The sequence below is a fragment of the Lepisma saccharinum genome, chromosome 4 (genome assembly GCF_977018435.1).
Source record: "Lepisma saccharinum chromosome 4, izLepSacc3.1, whole genome shotgun sequence".
NCBI classification, from domain to species: domain Eukaryota; kingdom Metazoa; phylum Arthropoda; class Insecta; order Zygentoma; family Lepismatidae; genus Lepisma; species Lepisma saccharinum.
The window spans coordinates 15,018,797-15,039,568 of NC_139232.1; the positions used below are offsets into that span (position 1 = coordinate 15,018,797).

Sequence of the window (20,772 nt, forward strand, 5' to 3'; positions counted from 1 at the left end):
TTATATCCACAAAACAAGGTAAAGCGACGTGAGTTTTGCGAGACTATCCACACTTTATTGGAGGACGAGGGCACCTTTCTGACAAAGATAATTTTAATGATGAGGCGATCTTCCACTTGGGTGAAAAAGTGAACAGGCATAATGTTAGAATCTGGGGAAGCGAGCATCCGCATGCCACTCTTGATGTGGAACGTGACTCACCCAAGGTGAATGTTTTTTGTGCAGTGACAGAGCGTCGAGTGTACTGTCCGTTCTTCTATGAGGAGCCAACAATCACAGGTGAAACAATGCTACATGACTGGTTAATTCCTCAACTTGCTGCAGAGAGAGGTGACTACATTCTACAACAAGATGGAGCGCCCCCACACTGGCATCAATATGTACGCAGCTTTCTGAACGACAACCTCCCACACCGATGGATAATACGAGCTGGACCCATAGATCAAAATGTATGCAAGTGGCTCCCACGATCACCGGACATGAGAGTTTAAGACTTTTTCCTTTGGCGGTTCGTGAAGGACCAGGTCTATGTACCTCCACTACCCACAACCTTTAATGATCTTCAGGAACGTATCAGTGCAGATGTCAACTTTATCGCACCAGATACGCTTGAGAAGGTGTGGTTGGAACTGGATTACCGTCTCGATGTTTCCGGCGTAACAGGTGGCGCGCACATTAAGTGTTTGTAATTCCAATGAACACCACCAAAAACTTCATGAGTTTATGCAACTAGTGTGAACATTTCCGCAGAATACTAAGTTTTGTATTAAAGTTATACCCTTTCAAAACCAGGGACTGTTCTTGTGCTCATCCTGTATATATGAGTGTCGTTGAATTGTTAAGAGTAAAAAATTTCCTTCGGCAAGACTTCTTCAATGGCCACTGTTAAATACATGAACAAGCCAATAACATTGCTGAAGCTTCTATTCACTCAGTTTCTTTCCCTCAATATCCATCATACAAGCAACCTCTGAGGAAGAAAGAGAGAAGAGAATTGAGACCGGCGTCCATTGATGGCACATCATTTCCCAATTTCAGTGCAGATAATGAAAAGAACATATAGGGTGTCCCTAAAGGTACTTTACAACTTTCTTTTGTCATACAGCGCAACTTGCAATCGACATAATGAAACATACCATGCCCCATTTGATTTACCAACACATGAAGTTTTATTGTACATAGTCCACTTCAACATGCGGCGCCTCTGGTGGCGCTTACGACATCTAATCGAAATTTTAACTCTGTCCATACCCTTCGTAGCATATCCCTGTCAACTGTAGCAATGACAGCTCTTATTCTGGCCTTCAAATCATCAATCAATGACACCAGGGTGCCGTACGCTGTATCTTTGACATATCCTCACTAAAAGAATTCCAGGAGTGTAATGTCAGGGTATCTAGAAGGCCAAGCACTTCGACTATCTTTTCCAATACAACGTGCTGGAAATGTCCTGTCCAGGACATATCTTAGATATAAGGCCCAGTGTGCACCATCTTATTCAATACCTGACGATAAACTTTAAGTGTTGGTGAATGATCTACAACAAAGTATATTCCTCTATGTCAATTACAAGCTGTGCTGTATGACATCTAAGTTGTAAAGTACCTTTTGGAACACGGTGTATATTTCAAATGTGTTTTATGCAATTCTAATGTAAATGAAATTAATACACAATACAATTCACTTTCCTCATAAACTAGTTTTGAGCTTATAGATATATCCGAAAGTTGCAAGGCAATACTTGAAGCGAACATCCTCTGAGAATGGTCTCGCAGTTCAGTCTGGAAGCTTTGGACTGGAAGCTGAAATCTTTCGAATTTCACTTCGACTGAAGCGCCAAATACGATCAGTATAGATAAAACTAAGCACACATTGTATTTCCCGCGTTTTAAACACTTGTTTTTCACCATAGAAATCACATAGTATTTTAAAAAAGTTATTGTACTTACATTTCCACACATTAGAAGAACTACAACAAACATCTGGCCGAATTTCAACTTCCATGATTTCTAACAAATGAACAACAAGTCCACGAATGTAGTATTCAAGGCTGCAATCTAGAGTCCTGCGTACTGCGGATTCGAATACTCGTTTAACAGGCGGGGTGTAAGGGGTGCTCCTTCCACGTAGTGCACCCAATAGTAAACCTTACTTCCACGTAGTACACCCTGGACTGCAGACTAACGAGGCTCTGGCGATTGGCCCCATAGCCAGTATAATTTTGTTTGTGTTGTCCTGTGTTTTGTCCTTATTTGTGCTCAGTGCTCCTTTACAGCCTCAGCTTTTAACGAAAGTCAGAAGATTTTAATATTTTATGATTTTAGTTATGCAATGTTAGAGTTGTTATGTGTAACGATAAGGGGCTGGACCCCGTATAATGTGACGGGTGCAAAATAGCCTTAGTGCTGACGTACCCAAAATTTTAAATTCAAATCCAATCAAATCGTTTAACTGGCGCTTTCGAACTCACCTTTAGGTGACGCCATTTTTACTCGAAACCTGCTTTTTGGATCTTTCAGACAAAGTCTAAACTACGATGGAGCCCAATCCCACTTAATACATAAATGTTTCGTTTTCTTTTTTTCATCTATCTACGTAATACGTTCATGGGTTCCATTTTAATTTTGGTTATTTTACATCACTTTTCTCCCTCCTGGGCTAATCGCGACGATCATAATTAATGATGAAGCGATGAAATATATGAGGGAACAAACACACTGCCTTAACCAGGATTCGAACCTAGGACCCCTGACCTTGTAGCATGTTGCAGTTATGCCACAGAGGCCGGCATAAGTGTTTCATAATTGTTGGATTTAAGCCTACCCGATGACGCAGTGGTAGCGTCGTTGCCTTGTATTCTAGGGGCTCCGGGTTCGATACCCGGTGGAGCCACATATAGTGATTCGGATCCTATTTTAAACTCTAGGTCCAGTCCCGATTAGCCTTACTGTGCATGGACTTAAAACACCAAGTCAATCAATAATCGTTGGATTTAACAGAAGGGAAGTTCTATGTTCATTTCGCAGAATATACATGCATATCATTTTGTGGTTTCTCTTCACTGCAAAAAAAAATAACTCGTCACGAAACCTTTATACAGCACGACAAAATGTATGATAACTTTATATGAGTGAATAAACATTCTCTCATTACAATCATAATTATGCGAGTGTGCGTAAACGAACTTGCCATCTCAAAATGGTTTCTGAAAACATTCATTCTGTACTAGTAATTGAACTCTAAAAACCTAACTGCGTGTATAAATCCGATTACTGAAAATGTGCTCGTAAATGTCTGTCTTATTAAGAAAATTCAGGTTGGAACAACGTAATCAAAATTTTAAAAATAAACAATGGCATACATTATAATTGCATGCACTGTTAGTATAATGTTATTCATTTCCATCTGTATCCTTGCTTTGACATTGCGTTATTCCGAGTAACAAACGGACAAGTTTTGCAAACATAAGATTATTCATGAAGACATGCTGGAATAGTATAGTGTGCCAACAGTGTAAAACAGTATTAAAATATCACTTAACTGCCTGAATGAATGAATGAAATTTCTTGTTTGTAGTTTTTGAAGTTCCGTTGCCTTGAATTCTATTTGTTCTTTACCCTTTTTTATTGGCGTTGTTGTTTTCTTGTGGTGAATTCCTCTGCGTCTGTCGCTAGTGGCGTTAAATTGGCCGTGGCCCATACCGACACACGACCATTGCAAAAATACACAAATATGTAACCATTATATTTAACTGCGCGTTATCTACCGCGATAATTTGAGTTACTTTCTTTTGTATATCTAAGTGAACGAGTAACCTGATTCTTAAATTGATCACTAGTGTATTTCCATTGGAATGAAAGAAGTATGTAATTTCACAGATAGTTTTACGTTTGCTAAAGCTGCATTTTAATGTTGAAACTTGCAATTTTCTATAATTTACTATGAGCCGAGCAGTGGCAGATTGTTTTGCCTGCCATCTAGCAGCAAAACATTGCGACACCGTTCACGCGATTCTTGAGTAAATGACTAAGCACTTGGTCCAGCATGCATTTCAAAATACACTCCTTCAGTTTGATGGTATCATGTTCCTTGAACACCCTTATTATAATTTATATAAATTAATGTGACTAATATGAAATTATATGTCTAAAATATACAATTTTCTGTTAACTCTCATTCACCACTTATTGCCCTCCTTTTGGACGTCCGTGGATATTACTATAATCCGAACAGCTAATGAGTTGGCTAATGTACGAGGCGCATCCAGAAAGTAAGTTTCCCTATTTTTGTTAAAAACAAAAAACAACACAGTTTCAGGAAACCATTTATTGGCAACATGTACAGCAAAGGTTCAGCTATTTTTCAACATAGCAACCACCAGAATTGAGACACTTGTCGTATCGTGGTATCAATTTTTGGATCCCACTGTCGTAGAACTCTGCCGCCTGTGAATGGAACCAGCGTGTGACAGACGTCTTCAGCTCTTCGTCGTTGCCAAAACGCTCACCGGAGGACAGGAATTTCTTGAGGTGCAAGAAAACGTGAAAATCGCTGGGAGCCAGATCAGGACTGTAAGGTGGATGATCAAACAACTCCCAGCCAAAATTCCGTCAAAACAGCTGCTGTGCGCCGGGCCGTATGTGGACGAGAATTGACATGGAGGAGCACAACACCTGCAGTAAGCATGCCACGCCTCTTGTTTTGAATGGCACGTCGCAATTTCCTTAGTGTTTCACAGTAATGGTCAGCGTTCACCGTTTCACCTCTGGGGAGGAAGTCAATGCGCAAAATGCCCTTCCTGTCCCAAAACACGGTGCACATGACTTTCTGTACCGACAGCGTCTGTTTGAATTTCTTCTTGACCGGAGATCCACTATGCCGCCAATGCATTGACTGCTGCTTGGTTTTCGGGGTGAAGTGCGAAATTCACGTCTCATCGCCCGTGACGATCCTGTCGAGGAAATCATCGCCGTCATCATGGTACCGTTGCAGGATTGTCAGTGCTGCTCCTGAACGTTTCATTTTGTGTTCGGGTGTCAGGTTTTTCGGCACCCACCTGGCACACAATTTTTGTAACAGCAGGCGCTGCGTGACAATCTCATGCAACACGAATCGCGATATCTGCGGAAAAAGGCTACTCAACTCCGTAATCGTGAAGCGATGGTTCTCTACGATGCGCTGCCGCACCAGCTCAACCAGATCATCAGTGATGAGGGACGGACGCCCACTGTGCTCTTCATCATGGACACTTTGACGACCTTCCGAAAACTGCTTACACCAGCGACGCACCATCTGCTTACTCTTAATGTTCGACCCATAGACCTCACAGAGCTGACGATGAATGTCAATTAGCGCAATGCTTTGTGCATTCAGGAACTTTATCACCGACGGAACCTCGCATGCGGCGGGAGAAGGAATACGAGCTTCCATTTCGGACCACTGCTGCCTCGCTACTGGCATGCGGCGGGAGAAGGAATACGAGCTTCCCCTTCGGACCACTGCTGCCTCGCTACTGGCGCCGGGAGGGATCTGTCCGCCTGGCATATGATTGATACGTCTTAGCTCTGCTGCGCATGCGCAATTTACACGGCTCATTATGTTTACTTTCACGGGAAAAAATAGGGTAAACTTACTTTCTGGATGCGCCTCGTAATATTGACATGCCACCTACTTCCGTGTAGTCTAATAGGCCTATATGTTAGTAGCCAGGGCTGTAGTCTAGAGTATACTGCGTATAGCCTACCTTGTGCTACAATGCGCATGCCTTCTACTGTCGTTTAATTTTTTTAATATGTAATTTAACGATTGATCCAGTGAGCTTATTAAGGTAAAATACTTCTGGTTTCACGTGATCGGGAATATAATGTTCACTAAACATAGTAAAAGTACGGTAGTTATGGAGAGAAGAATGGTCTCGCAGGCTGCCCATTCGTTGCCACATGTTATAAATGCTGACAACACATTGTATTCAGTAATTGCTGACTTAATAAAACCGAAGATGTAGAAATATCTCACGCAGAAGAAGGGTCTGTTCATATTCATTATAATAATCCGTATCGCTTTTCACAGACAGAATTTAGTGAGAAGACTGCGAAGATACGTACCAGAAAACTGACACATAGATAAGATAAACAAGAAAGCTAATGCCTTTATTCCAAGTTTTGGAACCAGTGATTACATTTCGAGAGGTGCAGGACGACATAGATCTTTGAAAGCCTGCCCGAAGAAAGACATAAAAAGAAGCAGTCCTGTACTTGCTCCCATAAAACCAACTTGGAAATCCACTTACTATCGGATTAAAAGTTATATATACTCGAGTTTAGACTGCAATTAGAAATTAACCAGTAGCCATACAAAGAAACGAGTTACATAAACATTTTGCTTATTCAATTCTGCGTTAATCTACCAATTAATTTTTTTCGAGTATTTGTTATATTTTTAATCGTCGTGAGGACAAAAAGAAGGTAGGTTTATCTTAGTTTTGCAAATGACCGCCATCTTTGAAATTCTATAATTCAAAACAGCTTGTCAGATCGTGATGAAATTTTAATATGGTGCTGTAACGACCCTGCGTGGTCGTCACATTTAACGACCCTGCGAGGTCGCAATATTATATTTTGTTAAGAAGGTATGGATGAAGAATGCATGCTAAATGTTTAAATGTGTTAACGGATCCACCTCTACTGTTATTAGTTTCGCTTATTATTATTTGACCCTGCGTGGTCGCTGTATTCTGTAAATGTTAACGGGTCCACCTCTACGTTTAATAACTTCGTTCATTATTAGACCCTGCGTGGTCGTTGTATTTGGTAAATGTTATCATTTATTGTCATTTACACTGTTCAACTCGATGTTTAGGATTGCAGAGTCCTGCGAGGTTTATTATTAATTGTATTGTCTGAATGCACACAGTTTTAGTTTATATTGACACGTGCAACTAGTGCTTTCTTAATGTCACTTCTTGGATGTTTCTCAGTACGAAGGTTGCAATATGTAAAAACAATGAGTTAGCAACGCGTACTTGTAGTTACTATTTTCACCACCATGCGCCACCGCGAGTATAAAGCCAGCGCAGCGAGGCCTGGAGTTCAGTTGGCTTTCAGCAAGGTACCTTTATAAGGTAGGCCATTCCCGAGGTTCCGAGATTTTTCCCCATGAGCCTCTGCGCGCTATGACGTCATTGAGAGGACAGAATGGAACTTGTTTCGTTAGCGTATACGGAAGCTTGAGATAAATGGATCGATTTTTTTACTTATACACACCTTTTCTTGAATGCCGGCAGAATGAGTACAAATCATCCTGTTTGTGCTCTTGCCACGTGCGATAATAATAGAAGAAAATCACCTGGAATTAAGTGATCATCGCTTCCCAAAAAAAACAAGTCGCTGCAGCAGGATTGATTCAATTTGTTCCTCCAAATTTCGGACTTACTCATTGGTGCAACCACATTGCTCGCTTCGCTTCCAATGCCTGCTTTTCTCAGTCTCATCAAGTTCAGAGCCGTAGCTAGGGGGCAGCGGGAGTCGGCCATGGGCGCCAAATGATCTAAATTAAAAAAAAAAAGTTGTGAAAGAGAGAATGCCTTGGCGCCATGTGATATTATTTGCTCTCTATTAAATCAATATTGTTTTAAATTGCAAAAATTGGATCTAAAAATTTTCTTTCTCACTTCGCTCGCAATATAATTGTTTTCTGTAATGTAATTTATTTAAATAATATGTCTTGTATATATGTATTGAATAAACTTTGAATAGGTACATAATTTAGTGTTAGCATCTTGCATATGTATTTTCTTATTTTATGTCGATCCATGTTGCATATGTGTAAAACATATGTTGTACATGAAAGTTATACATGTTATATGTACAAAAAAAATATCTTCGGCATGCATTTATCATTCATTTTCTGCCATTCAAAAATACAGTTTGTATGCTTGTTTTCATTTATTGGCTAATGGAAAATTGCTGGTGTTGAAAAAAATAATCTAATCCATTAACCGGCTCGGTAGCCGATGGCGTTAAATGGTCGACTTTCGATTTCGCTTCCGAAGTTCCCGGTTCAAGTCCCAGCATGGGCATAGGTGTTCTCCGCGAGTCAGGCACGTATCCAGGAATTCCTTTCGTGGGGGAGGGGGTACTAAACACCATATTTTTAAGGGGTATAGATAGAACCTCACAATTGTATGTTAAAGGCCAGTGGTTTCAATTGGGTTCCAAAACGGGGGTGGGGAGGTGCAAGAAACGTTTACTTTCTATTGATCGACAATGTAAAAAAGTAAAGTAAAATAAAGTACTCCCCTGTGCTTAGCACCACGCCATGAAAGCTTATTATTGGGTGTGGGGGTAACGCCCCATACTTTCTTGATCCAGTCGTGAGCAGAGGTGTTCACCCTCCGGAGGGCGACCTTCGTGAGGGCAGACCTCACCCTCACCCTCCGGAAGACTTGTGAGGGTGAGGGCGGTGGAGGGTGAGGGCGAGAGCGATTTCGGAGGGTAAGGGCGGTGGATGGCGAGGGTGAGGGCGATTTCGGAGGGTGAGAGCGATCTCGGAGGGTGAGGGCGGTGGAGGGCGTGGACGAGAGCGATTTCGGAGGGTGAGGGCGGTGGATGGCGAGGGTGAGGGCGATTTCGGAGGGTGAGAGCGATCTCGGAGGGTGAGGGCGGTAGAGGGCGTGGACGAGAGCGATTTCGGAGGGTGAGGGCGGTGGAGGGCGAGTGCGATTTCGGAGGGTGAGGGCGGTGGAGGGCGAGAGCGATCTCGGAGGGTGAGGGCGAGGGCGAGAGCGATTTCGGAGGGTGAGGACGAGGGCGAGAGCGATTTCGGAGGGTGAGTGCAGTGGAGGGCTCGAGCGATCTCGGAGGGTGAGGGCGTTGGAGGGCGAGAGCGAGAGCGATCTCGGAGGCTGAGGGCGGTGGAGGGCGAGGGCGATTGCGATCTCGGAGGGTGAGGGGAGGTTGACTCAAAATGAACACCTCTGATCGTGAGTGGGGTCGATGTGATCAGCATCACGCCCCTTACCGTCTTAACCCCCCCTCCTCCCCCAAGGGTTTCCCCCAGGTACCCATGTCATTCACTTGTCATAGAAACTTTGTATTGAGTTGAATTGAAGTTTTTAAGTCCACTTTATGCACAGAATAGCTAATCGGGACTGGACCTACAATTGTCTGTCACAGCTTCCGCAGTCTTGTTATATATTGGCACGAAACAAAGTAAGTCTTCTCGAATACAGTTCGAAACAATTAATTCGCAGTGAAAACCCTTCCGCTCCCAACACATCTAGTGTTTCTTCCCCCAATATGATTAAATGCTTACTCATTTATCTCCAGTGACGTGCCCAAGGGAGGGTTGGTGGGGTCATAACCCAATTTGACCAAGTATTCCTTAAAAAGAAAAAGAACGTCAAAGAGAGGAAAAGATGGCAAAATGAGGACTGACCACCAAAAATAGTATGCATAACCCTCCTCTTCTAAAATCCTGGGAAAATTAGGTCCGGGCACAACTAACTCATCAATCTAAACTTTGATTTTCAGTTGATCTGTGCAGCTTATTTCTTTTTTAATTAACCGCTCCAATACCCATTACTGCTTAAATATTCACTTTAGAGAGAGACCTTTGATCTCTTCGGCCCTCGACCCGAACTAGCACTACTCTGAGGCGGCTCTGGAAAATCCGCTGTCGTTAATGTCTTCAGCTTTGGACCCGAACTAGAACTATTTAATCCTTTTCATTTTCGAATCACTAGATCTTATAAAGCCACCAATGGACACTAACTGATCTCTAATCCAGGGATTAAAAAATTGCAATGAATCGCCCTACGTGTGGTGCTACGTTTGCAGCTTCCAAATGCTGACAAGTCTTTGCATAGTGCTGCGACAACACCGAAAGAGCAAGAAAAGTTTTAATGCAATATTATCAATAACAGGGTTATAGAACATTCTCTGTGTTGCCTTGGTATGTATTGCTCTCCTTATATTATCGGCACACTATTCAAGAAAACAAAAAACTAATTTTATGTAGTGTAAACTGAAAAATTTTAAGGGGGCTCCAGCCCCCTGATATCACCTTGGATACGTGCGATAATCATTTCTCTCAAATTATCATCACATTATTCAAGAAGCCATGAACTTAATTTTAAGTAGCGTAATTTCCTGAAGGGGGTGCTGGAGCCCCCTGATTCCTACCTTGGATACGTGCTTGACTCGATAATTATTTCTCTTCTTAAATGATCGTCACATTATTTTATTTCACACCACAAGAAACCAAAAACCTCATTTTATCTATTCTAAACCGAAAACTTTCGGGGGGGCTCGAACCCCTAAGCCCCTTTGGACTCGTGCCTGCTGCGAGTGTCCCTTTATCAATTTAAACTAATCATCACTCGTCCTGTTCGTCGCGATTAGCCAAAAATGGAAGAAGACGCTAAATAACAAAAACAAATGTATCCTCATCGTGGCGATCAACTGGAGAATCTGAAAAGCAAAGTAAAAATATTAAAGGGAAATTCCAGGACATTCAGTAAAAATTCATATCAGAATATGCCCGGACAAGACCTTTCCTTAGAATTAGACATTTAAAATAAATGCAATAGGTTAGCTGGAAAGAAAAGCCGGCAGTGGACTACAGCTTACAGGGACAAGATAATAATGTCTGAAAAATAAACTATGCATTGTTTCGGAATAAATGTATTCTTCTATCGCGGATTTGATCTCTTGTTATCAAATTAAATTAACAGCTTTGGTGTATAATATCAAAAGATGCATGAAAACACAGCGTTTCATGGGCCATCTGCTACATTCTACGCATAGCTTTCTGCCGCTCGTAACCACTTGGTGACGTCACAAGCTCTAGCCAATAACGAGCAAGTCGCGGAGTGGGCTTTCAGGTCGGCTCACGGTAAGATCTCGCTTACCAACGGACCTGGAAGAAGGATCACTCAGCTCTTGCGAGAGTCCAAGCATCCTAAGGAAGGAGGGAAGTTGCACTCCGCTCTTGCGAGAGGCCAAGCACCCGAGAGAAGTCGCACTCCGCTTTCCAGCGAGAGAGGTTGAACTCTGCCTTTGGCAAGAGAACCCACTCCACTTTCGAGTGAGAGATACCCCACTCCGCTTATTGGCGAGAGAGAACAACTCCACTTTAGAGTGAGAGGACCCGCTCCGCTTGCTGCGAGAGGTTTTCTTCCCCTATCAACCTGCGGCACCCCGCCAGAGTAGTGTGGCGTTGAGTTTCCAGACAACCTACTCTCTCTTTCAGGGGAACCCGTGACGACTGCGGCGACCAGGCCCTAAATAAAATTAGGTCCTCATACTCCCCATTGGCGCCTCACTGCGAGGAATGAATTGGATGTTCCCTGCTTCTCCCCTTATCTTTTCGAGTCTAAAGGTGGTACAGGTAAATGCACGTGAATGGTAAGGGTAAAGGTAAAGACACGTGTGTAAGTGTGCTAACGGACATCCTTGTGATAGGATTATAATAAACTGTTACATCTATATATAAACCTGGTTTAGTCTTTCTTTACACCCAGCAAGCCCTGAGATATTTCTGAGTATTTGTACTACGACTGAACCAGTTAGCACATATGGGTAAACTTTTGCCGACCACCCAACTGCAGTGTTTAGCGTGTTGAACGCAGCCAGTACAAGTACTCCTGCGCCGTGGTGCTGAGCACTGCGTGGGTGGACGTTGCAGTGCAGACAGAAAGGTTTTAAACATAATTCTTAATTTTCAGATTTTTAAAATTTATCAAAGAACCGTGATTCGTGTGAAAGAGTGTTCTCTATGATAGCGCGGTTCCGGGTTCGATACACGGTGGAGGCACGTAGTTTTTCGGATCCCACTTTCAAATGTAACGGTTCCGATTGCTTTATGATTTCTCCTAGCACAAAGACTAATTATCGTAGAATTTTGGAAATCATTGTCACACGAAATTTGAGTCTTCCTTAAAGTAATGAGCGCTGTTTGGACTCGAAAAAAGTTATTTAACAGACATAAATCGAAATCGAACGATGTAAAAATTGCATTCGTAGCATGATGAAATCGCAATAAACAAAAGTAACTTGGGCCGTTTTATGAATCATATCTTGTTTAATCTGACAGTGAAGTTGCGAGTGTGGAACTTCGATAGCTGCACGAGGCATCCATGTTGCTTCGCAACTTCTAGTTAGGCTGGTAACTGCAAGAAGAAGTACCAGTCAGGCACGTATCCAGGAATTCCTTTCGTGGGGGCTGAACACCAATTTTTTAAGGGGTATAGATAGAACCTCACAATTATATTTTTAAGGTCGGTGGTGGCAAATTTGGTTCCAAAACCGGGGGTGGGGTGCAAGGAAAGTTTACTTTCTCTTGTTAGCATTGGCGTAGCTACGGGGTGTGCCGGGTGTGCCTAGGCACACCCTAATGGGCTGCTTTATCAAAGAGAATTAAAGACTGATATTTCAATAAGAGAGAAAATAAGCGGCAGTTTGTAAGAAGTTGAAAATGTCATTAGTTGGTACAAACACGTGCATTATCGCTGATGAAATGGGTGTCTATAGATTTTCGATTTTTTGATGTCATTGGAGAAAGAAGATATTTACTGCATTCTACTCTGTACTGCAGCGCCTTTCTTCTATACCTGTCACAAGCTGCACGTGTGAGAGAGCTTTGGTTTACCCAAGTTAAAACTAAATTAAGAGCAACTCAGAAGCAGGATAGATTGGAAGCCCTGCTCTTGCTATTTGTGGAACAGGAAAAAGCTTAGTCTATTCTGTTGATGTAAATTAAGTTATTGATGAGTTTAAGAACATTGTACCTTTTGACAGACGTCTCTTGTTATAGATGACGTGTATTTTGATGTATTTGTTTGTAACATTTATGAACATTTTTTGTGTGTGTAATTTCTATGCAATTTGATTTTTTTTCTACTACATATATTCAGAAATTTTCAACACTGTTATTTAGTGAATTTATATTCCTTTACTAACATCAGTGCAGCTAAAGAGCCAAGTGATTGTGTTGCAAAATATGCTATTTAAAAAGGTACAAGACCTCATTTTTTTCTTTGTGCACACCCAAATATAAAGTTCTAGCTACGCCTGTGCTTGTTAGACAAGGCTTATGATTAAGAGGACATAGTATGGACGCAAAAAGATGGGGAGCAACTATCCCCTAAATCGTCGCCACTGTTTAAGGTTGTGATTTTATTCAGAACGTTAAATCGGAATATTTTTTACCACTCGACTCCTCAGTTTCCATTAACTTTGTGTGCCGGAACCATCTTAGTATGTGTGTTCGTCCATTTCTTCTCATCAGGCATCAAAACATCTGTGTACCGTAACCAAAAGTGTTTTTACGAAGCTGTTACACATGCACGGGATGGACAATCCACTCGACAACACGAGATTCAAACTGTGTGCTGCGAACTGGACGCAGACAGCTCTCGAATATTTCTATGATTCGTGTCTGAACACCACTAATGTGTCTCGTCCTCCCATGTTTGCAGCTCTTTTAAAAGCCGAAAGCAACCAAATTGTTCATATTCAGGCCTAAGTACTCACAAGTGTCCAAAATTGTCTGTCACAGCTTCCGCAGTCTTGTTATACTGTATATCGGCACGAAACAAAGGAAGTCTTCTATACGTAGAATACAGCTGGATCGCTCCCAACACATCTAATGTTTCTTCTCCCAATATGATCAAATGCTTAATCATTTAGGTATCTCCAGTGACGTGCCCAAGGGAGGGTTGGTGGGGTCATAACCCCATTTGACACAGTATTCCTTAAAAAAAAAAAAAGAACGTCAAAGACAGGAAGAGACGGCAAAATGAGGACTGACCACTAAAAATAGTATGCGTAACCCCTCTCCCTGCCGAAAATCGTGGGCACACCACTCTTTATCTCGGACACATTTTTAAAAATCAACTCACCAGAAGTTTTTATCATTTCGTATTAGAGACTGAAGTAAAGCACCTTTAACACGATCAAATAAATCCTGAACAAGTCCTTGAATTGAAAGCTTAAAAGGAAGTGATGTCAGAGACAACGCCATTTTTCTCATTGGATCCAAGGTTCGGTCAAAGAATTTATATTTAGGAATGGTTCTAATTAACGCGTATTTATATCCTCAGTATATTCTAGAACGTTGCGCAGATAAACGATTTATAAATATTGCCAGTAGTTCGACTCCTCTTATTCAAGAACATTCCCTCTCGCGCCTTCCAGATATTAAAAATTACAACGAATCGCTCTACTTGCGGCGATACCATTGCTGTGCAGCTTCCAAATGATGACAAGTCCCTACATAGCGCTCAAGTTTGCTGCGACAATACTGATTACGTGCAATATTATCAACAACAGGGTTAAAGAACATTCTCCGTCTTGCCTTGATAAGTATTTCTCTCCTTAAATTATCGTCACATTATTCAAGAACCCAAAATCTTAATTTTATCTAATGTAAATAGAAATATTTTCTGAAGGTTTGGGGGGGGGCATCGAGCCCCCCTGATTCCCACCTTGGATACGCGCTATTAACAACAGAGTTATAGAACATTCCTCGTCTTACCTCGATAATTATTTCTCCTTAAATTATCGTCACCTTATTCAAGAAGACAAGAACCTAATTTTATCTAGTGTAAACTGAAAAAAATTCCTTTCCTGGGGATGGGGGGTTCGAGCCGCCTGATTCCCACCTTGGATACGCGCTAGTAACAATAAGAGGGTTATAGAACATTCTCCGTCTTTTGTTGATAATTATTTTTCTCAAATTATCATCACATTATTCAAGAAGCCAAAATCCTAATTTTATCTAATGTAAACAGAAATATTTCCTGAAGGTGGTGGTGGGAGGGGGGGTCGAGCCCCCTGATTCCACCTTGGATACACGTTATTAATAATAAGAGGGTTATAGATCATTCTCCGTCTTGCCTCGATAATAATTTCTCCTTAAATTATCGTCATATTAATCAATAAGACAAATACCTAATTTTATCTAGTGTAAACTGAAGGTGTTAGAAAGAGTGGAAAGGACAAGAGAGAAAGAGGAGAGGAGAAGGAAGAAAAATGAAGGAAAAAGAGCGTGAGATATAAAGCCCAACCACATTCTATATGGAAGTAAATATGTTTAGCATTTTAGGTGAAAGTACAGTTGACAGGGGAAAGCCACCTGCTAGAAAGTTCCAGAACAACTTTCTAATAGTCTGGAGGGAGTAATGTTTGTGTATATATAATGCCCTGTTTTTGTATCTTGTTTCATTTGTACTTGATACAGAGTCTGAAGAAGACCTTGCTAGAAGGTTGAAACGTTACGTTTAGTTTATGATTTTAATAAAATAAATTACTGCCTTGGATAGCATATTTAGTTTTTCATATCATGGAAACAAGGCTTAATGGTGTTGTAAACTGAAAAATTTCCTTTACTGGGGAGGGGGGGCTCGAGTCACCTGATTTCCACCTTGGATACGCAATATTAACAATAACAGGGATACAGAACATTCTCCGTATTGCCTCGATAATTATTTATCTCCTTGAATTATAGTCACATTATCTTATTTCACACCACAAGAAACAAAAAACCTCATTTTATCAATTGTAAACCGAAAACTTTCGAGGGCTCGAGCCCCCTAAACCCCCTCCTTGGATACGTGCCTGGTACCAGTAAATATAATCGCCACAGAGTTTCAGTTACGAGCTAACTGTACATTGAAAAACCGAAATTTTCATTAACTTCCAGTTACTTGCTAACATGAACCTTAACTGAACATTGAAAAACCGGCCCTAACACCAAATCAACCATCCAATCTATTCAGTGAGATATTGAAATGTGGAATTGCTCATATAAGTTGTTATGGCCAGGTAAATACGGACGGAAATATATCGGCATATATCCATGCGCCACGTAAAGTATCGGGTCTCATTTATCGCACAACACTTGAGCAATCTTGTATTCTGACGTCACGGGATAAAACTTTTTAATATTAGGCTAAATGCCTACGTTGTTAGGTTAGGCTAGCTAAGTTTAGTTCTCTTAGCCTAAACAATAAATTTTCATTGTATTTATGCTAATGGAACCTAACCTAACAGGCCTAATCTAACCTCGTAAGAGTTAGTCACCTGACGTCAGAACACAAGGTAGTAAGAGTGTTGTGAAACAAGGCAGGCCCTAAAGTAAAATATCAAGAAAGAAAATTGAAGTATGGAACGCGTGTGAGATTTCATGTGCACAGCAGAAAAAATAATCGGCTAGCGAAACAATGTTCTGGTTGCTTGCTGTGAAGCACACGGACTCGTATACAAAGGAATTGATGTGTAACTTTGTACCGTATCCATTGGTAAGTTGTACTGTGTAATACGTGTTGGCCCCGATAAACATTGTCATGTCAAATCGTAACATTAACTTGTTATCTGTCAGCATTATCTAGTCGACTTAGGATATCGTTACTGTTTTGTATTTGTTTTTCTTCTAAACTTAATCTGTCAACTATCAATTTTAGAATGATGTCCAAATTCGACAAGATAATGCTGACTGATACGTAAACATATGTCATCCATACATTCGTTTTAGTGCCCCTAGTATTGTGTAAGGGGTAATGCTCAAAATGTCTACATGTAATAAGATTTTCCATGCACGAAGTGAACATTTTAACTTGAACATTAGTTTGGATATTGTCATTTAGAATTTTCATTACAAACCTAGGCCGATCGATGCAAAATACATTTTGTCTTTTTACCAGCTCCCAGAAACCAGGTCTCAGTTGTTACATCTGTTTTAAAACAGAAAGGCATTAATCTAGTAAATAGAACGTTAATTTTCAAACCTAACTGCATATCCTGAACTGAATGCTACTTCAATTTTCAAGAATTAATATGTTCTGTGATTTATGCACAGTGATCTTAGTGTTGGATGGTAGTGTCCCTTTGATGCCACCTTGTAACTGTTGAAGTGCCCTGGTATTATCCATACCGGATGAACTATGCAGTTATTTTTATATATATATATATTTTGCAGTTGCACTTGCTTAAATAAATTGAGTCTCATTCAACAAACCCATGAACTAGGGTATGATTGCACAATATAGAGAATGTCTACAGTTCCTTTCATACTTCTCATACTCACTAAATATGCAGTTCTGGTAACCTATCTAGAGTTCCGATGTGGGGGTCACGTTTAAAAATTGTACACTTACGTCTATATATGTTGGAAAATTACGTTTTTCATTACCGCTATTGTTCTCCATACATACACATAACAACCATGTTTGATGATATGAACAAGTGATACATTCGTTAAGGCTGTCTACAGCATTGTCACACTGTTCCTTCGTTACTTGCAGAGCATTAGTTGTTGCCGAAAATGAGAACGACGAGGTAGACGAGCATGTGGAATGCGGACTTTGATTAGAGGTAGGTTTGGCAACAGTGTTCGAGCGTTCTACAAAAATGGCGTTTTGCGCAGTAAGGAGCTAGTGATACGAAACTTATATTGTTTTACAATATGTGCTCATTGGGAAAAGATTTAACTGATATCGCCACAAAACTTTTTCCGATAAGGTTAGGGTAAGAAAGTATCTTGAATTTTGTTAATATTTGGTATATTAACTAATTTTGGCCTTCTGATCAATACATTATGCACAGGTAGCTCCACGAACCATGCACGGGTAGCCCCACAAACCTTTGATGATAAGGTTAGGTAAGCTAAGTTAAAATTTTGTTCGTCAAACAATGTGATACAGCTCTAAAAAAAATTCCACTTACATCAGCTTTTTTCCCGATTTCCACACGTGGCCCCCCACATTTTAACAACAGATTCGTGATTAGAAGGCCAAAATTAGTTAGTATACCAAATATTAATGAAATTGGAGACATTCTCTGTATTCTGCATTCGCTCCTGAACTAGTATTAATAATAATTAATCAAACATCGTAGGTATTTATCTGATTTTTGTATTGGAAGTTTCAAATACATCACTGACCCATTTGAAGTTGTGATACCATTGTTCCCACTGCATTTTACATACCAACCAGTCAATTAATTTCAGACACAAATCTGTACCGGTAGCTTCTAACAATGTTGAGTGTTATAAATTTCACTTTTGTCACACTAGCCTACATGGGGAAAATTGTGTGAAAGAAGAAAATTTTAACCTAAAGTGTACCGTGTAGGGTAGGTATCTGCAACACATTAACTGGAACTCTCTTTTCAAAAATTGACATAAGGACTCAGTTGAGGTGGAACATTGAACATTGAAAAACTACTTGCTCAGACATGAAGTTAGTAGAGGGACTCATGAAATTAACGGAAAGAATACATCAACCACCTGAGGAAATATGACTTTCAATACAAACTTACATTTTTAAAACTGAAACTCCATATTATTTTTAGCACAATTGAAAGTAGAAAAAAATACATTAAGTATGGCATTTGTTACATTGTAATACATCGATTACTTCCCAAGTAATGCGAAGTTGAGCGTGAGATACAATGGCCGAGATGAACCTGAACAGTTCATTCATGTGTCGATCGGAGGACAACATTGACAATGAAAGAGGAAGAATGATAAACTTTTATTATGTAGAACTATGAAGGGTTCAGGCAGGAATTTAAATCACGCATTACATGTACGCATGAACTTTATTAGTTTTCTTCTTCTACAATATGGATTCTCTTTGTCACAGCATTGTACACATTCAGCTACAGAAAACGAAAGAATTTCAGGACAATAAATGTGCAAAGTGTTGCCCATTATTTGACCCACACAATTTAAATTGATGCCTTAATGACTGGATACCACGGCGTACCATTTTCAGTGTAATCTTGCTGCAGGCTCCCTCAATGCAGTGTGCCATGTTGTCTAAAGTTGTAGGCACAACTTCCTCCTTTAACCTACCCCGTGTATGAAATTTTTTCAATATTCATTTTTGTCCATGAAATATTTGTGGTGGTAATGTTAGGTGACTCACTCTGCATAATACATTTATTTAGGTACACATTCCATCACAATTGGCACATTTTATAAGAATAACAAACTTGTCTGCATGTTACAGAGTAAAGAATAGAAAATAATGATCTGTAACATATTCCAAACTTTCAAATGAAGAGAGTTATTTTGAAGCACACATACCATGGTTACATAAAATAATGAGCGAAGAAATGTACTTCGTCATTTTCATTAGATAGTGGTATTGTTAATCGAACTTACTTTCACTTACGCAATTTCTACAAACTCTGATGAGGTACCCATGCATATAATCCCCTTGCACTTTTTGCATTCAATTTTGGACTTTCTGTCCCAAGGGCATTGACACAAAATTACATGTTTTGTGTTTAGCTCATTTTGGTAGAGTTAGATACCTGTTTGCTGGCTCTGCAGCCATTTCTTCTTATTTTTTTTTGCAGGCCCTTTGGTAAGCGTTTGACCTTTTCCTCCATGAATGTTCTAGCCCAAGATTTTGCAGGAATTTTCACCTTACCATGTTATGGTGGAATTACTTTCATAAATAATCTAAGTCTAAGAGTTATATCCATCAAGATATATTCATCAGAGTTAAAAACACTTGTGAGTGGCCAATGCCACTGCTTCTGAAGCTACACACTTCTAAGCCACATAATATTATAAAGAAAACAGCCCCATGCTTGGGGGATGGTTGTCCCTCACATGTAATGCAATGCCATGCTCACTTTTGTAACTAACACATACCTACATGTTCTCCACTTGCATAGAACGTATGAATCTTTTGTGTGCTCTGTCTTTGTACAGTTTGATATTTTTCTTGTAATGTATGTAGGCACGTGGGGGACAATCTTCCCCCAAGCATGGGGCTGATGTTAACTTTGGTATGACTTGAGATGACCGGACCCCTCTCCGATTTTCTTCATATTTGACATACTCACTAATTGAGGCCTCCTAATCACGAATCTGAAGTTAAAAATTGTCGGTCATGTCTAGAAATTGCGAACCGTTGATGCTAGCCCCACAAACCATTGGCGCTAGCCCCACGAACCATAGGTTAGGCAAACATAGTTAAAATTTGGTGTCGTGGTAGTATCAAGGAATATATATATATTTCCTTGTGAAACAAAAAATTTCGAGAAAATCGACAGTTTCCATTCTGAAAACCAACACCTTATTTTAGCTTATTTTGCAATTTCTAGACGTTTCCGACAAATTTTAACTTCAGATTCGTGATTAGGAGGCCTCAATTAGTGAGTATGCCAAATATGAAGAAAATCAGAGAGGGGTCCGGTCATCTCAAGTCTTTCCATTAACTTTATATTATGTGGCGTAGAAGTGTAACAGAACAGCACAGCTAAACTTAGAACAAATTCAAAGAAAGACTTCTCAGCTTCACAAAAGCACCCATGTGCAGTATAGTTTACATGAGGGGGACACTAGTACCCCACATGTCTAACAGAGGGTTAAGAACATTTTGTGTGTGTAGTAGTTCTATGAAAATAGGAATTGTAGCTTTCCTGGTGACATGATTCGAACATTGGCTTCCAATGTTTCGAGCACATACATTGCTCTCATCATCAGGGAATATAGAAATGGTAGGGTGTAGGGTTAAATATATGACTGTGATGGGGTGGAGCTTGGACTTTGTCTTCCTATTGGCTCGCTCCAGATCCTGGTGGTCTTATTGGCTGGAGCTTTGTTTTTACAGAAGGGTTCCAGGCGTGGCTGAGCTGGAGTCCCACGTCCCTGTTGAGATTGGTGCTTTCCTGTGAAATGGCTATGGCTTCTTTTACTAGTCATTCAATATCAATATGTTTATTCATCATTAAGCATTACAATAATGCAATAGAT

The 20,772-nt window shown here is 40.4% G+C and overlaps 1 protein-coding gene across 2 annotated transcripts in view; it reads left to right on the plus strand.

The window, feature by feature from the left end:
- Nucleotides 1-16,136: 16,136 nt before the first annotated feature.
- Nucleotides 16,137-20,772, plus strand: part of LOC145986387 (acetyl-coenzyme A transporter 1) — a 69,253-nt gene continuing 64,617 nt past the window's right edge. The window contains exon 1 of one of the 2 annotated variants that reach the window (XM_083120333.1): nucleotides 16,137-16,300. The gene's annotated coding sequence lies outside the window, so the exon portion shown is untranslated. Of the gene's footprint in view, nucleotides 16,301-17,327; nucleotides 17,373-20,772 lie in introns of those variants that run through there. The other variant, XM_083120334.1, reaches the window with a different exon arrangement.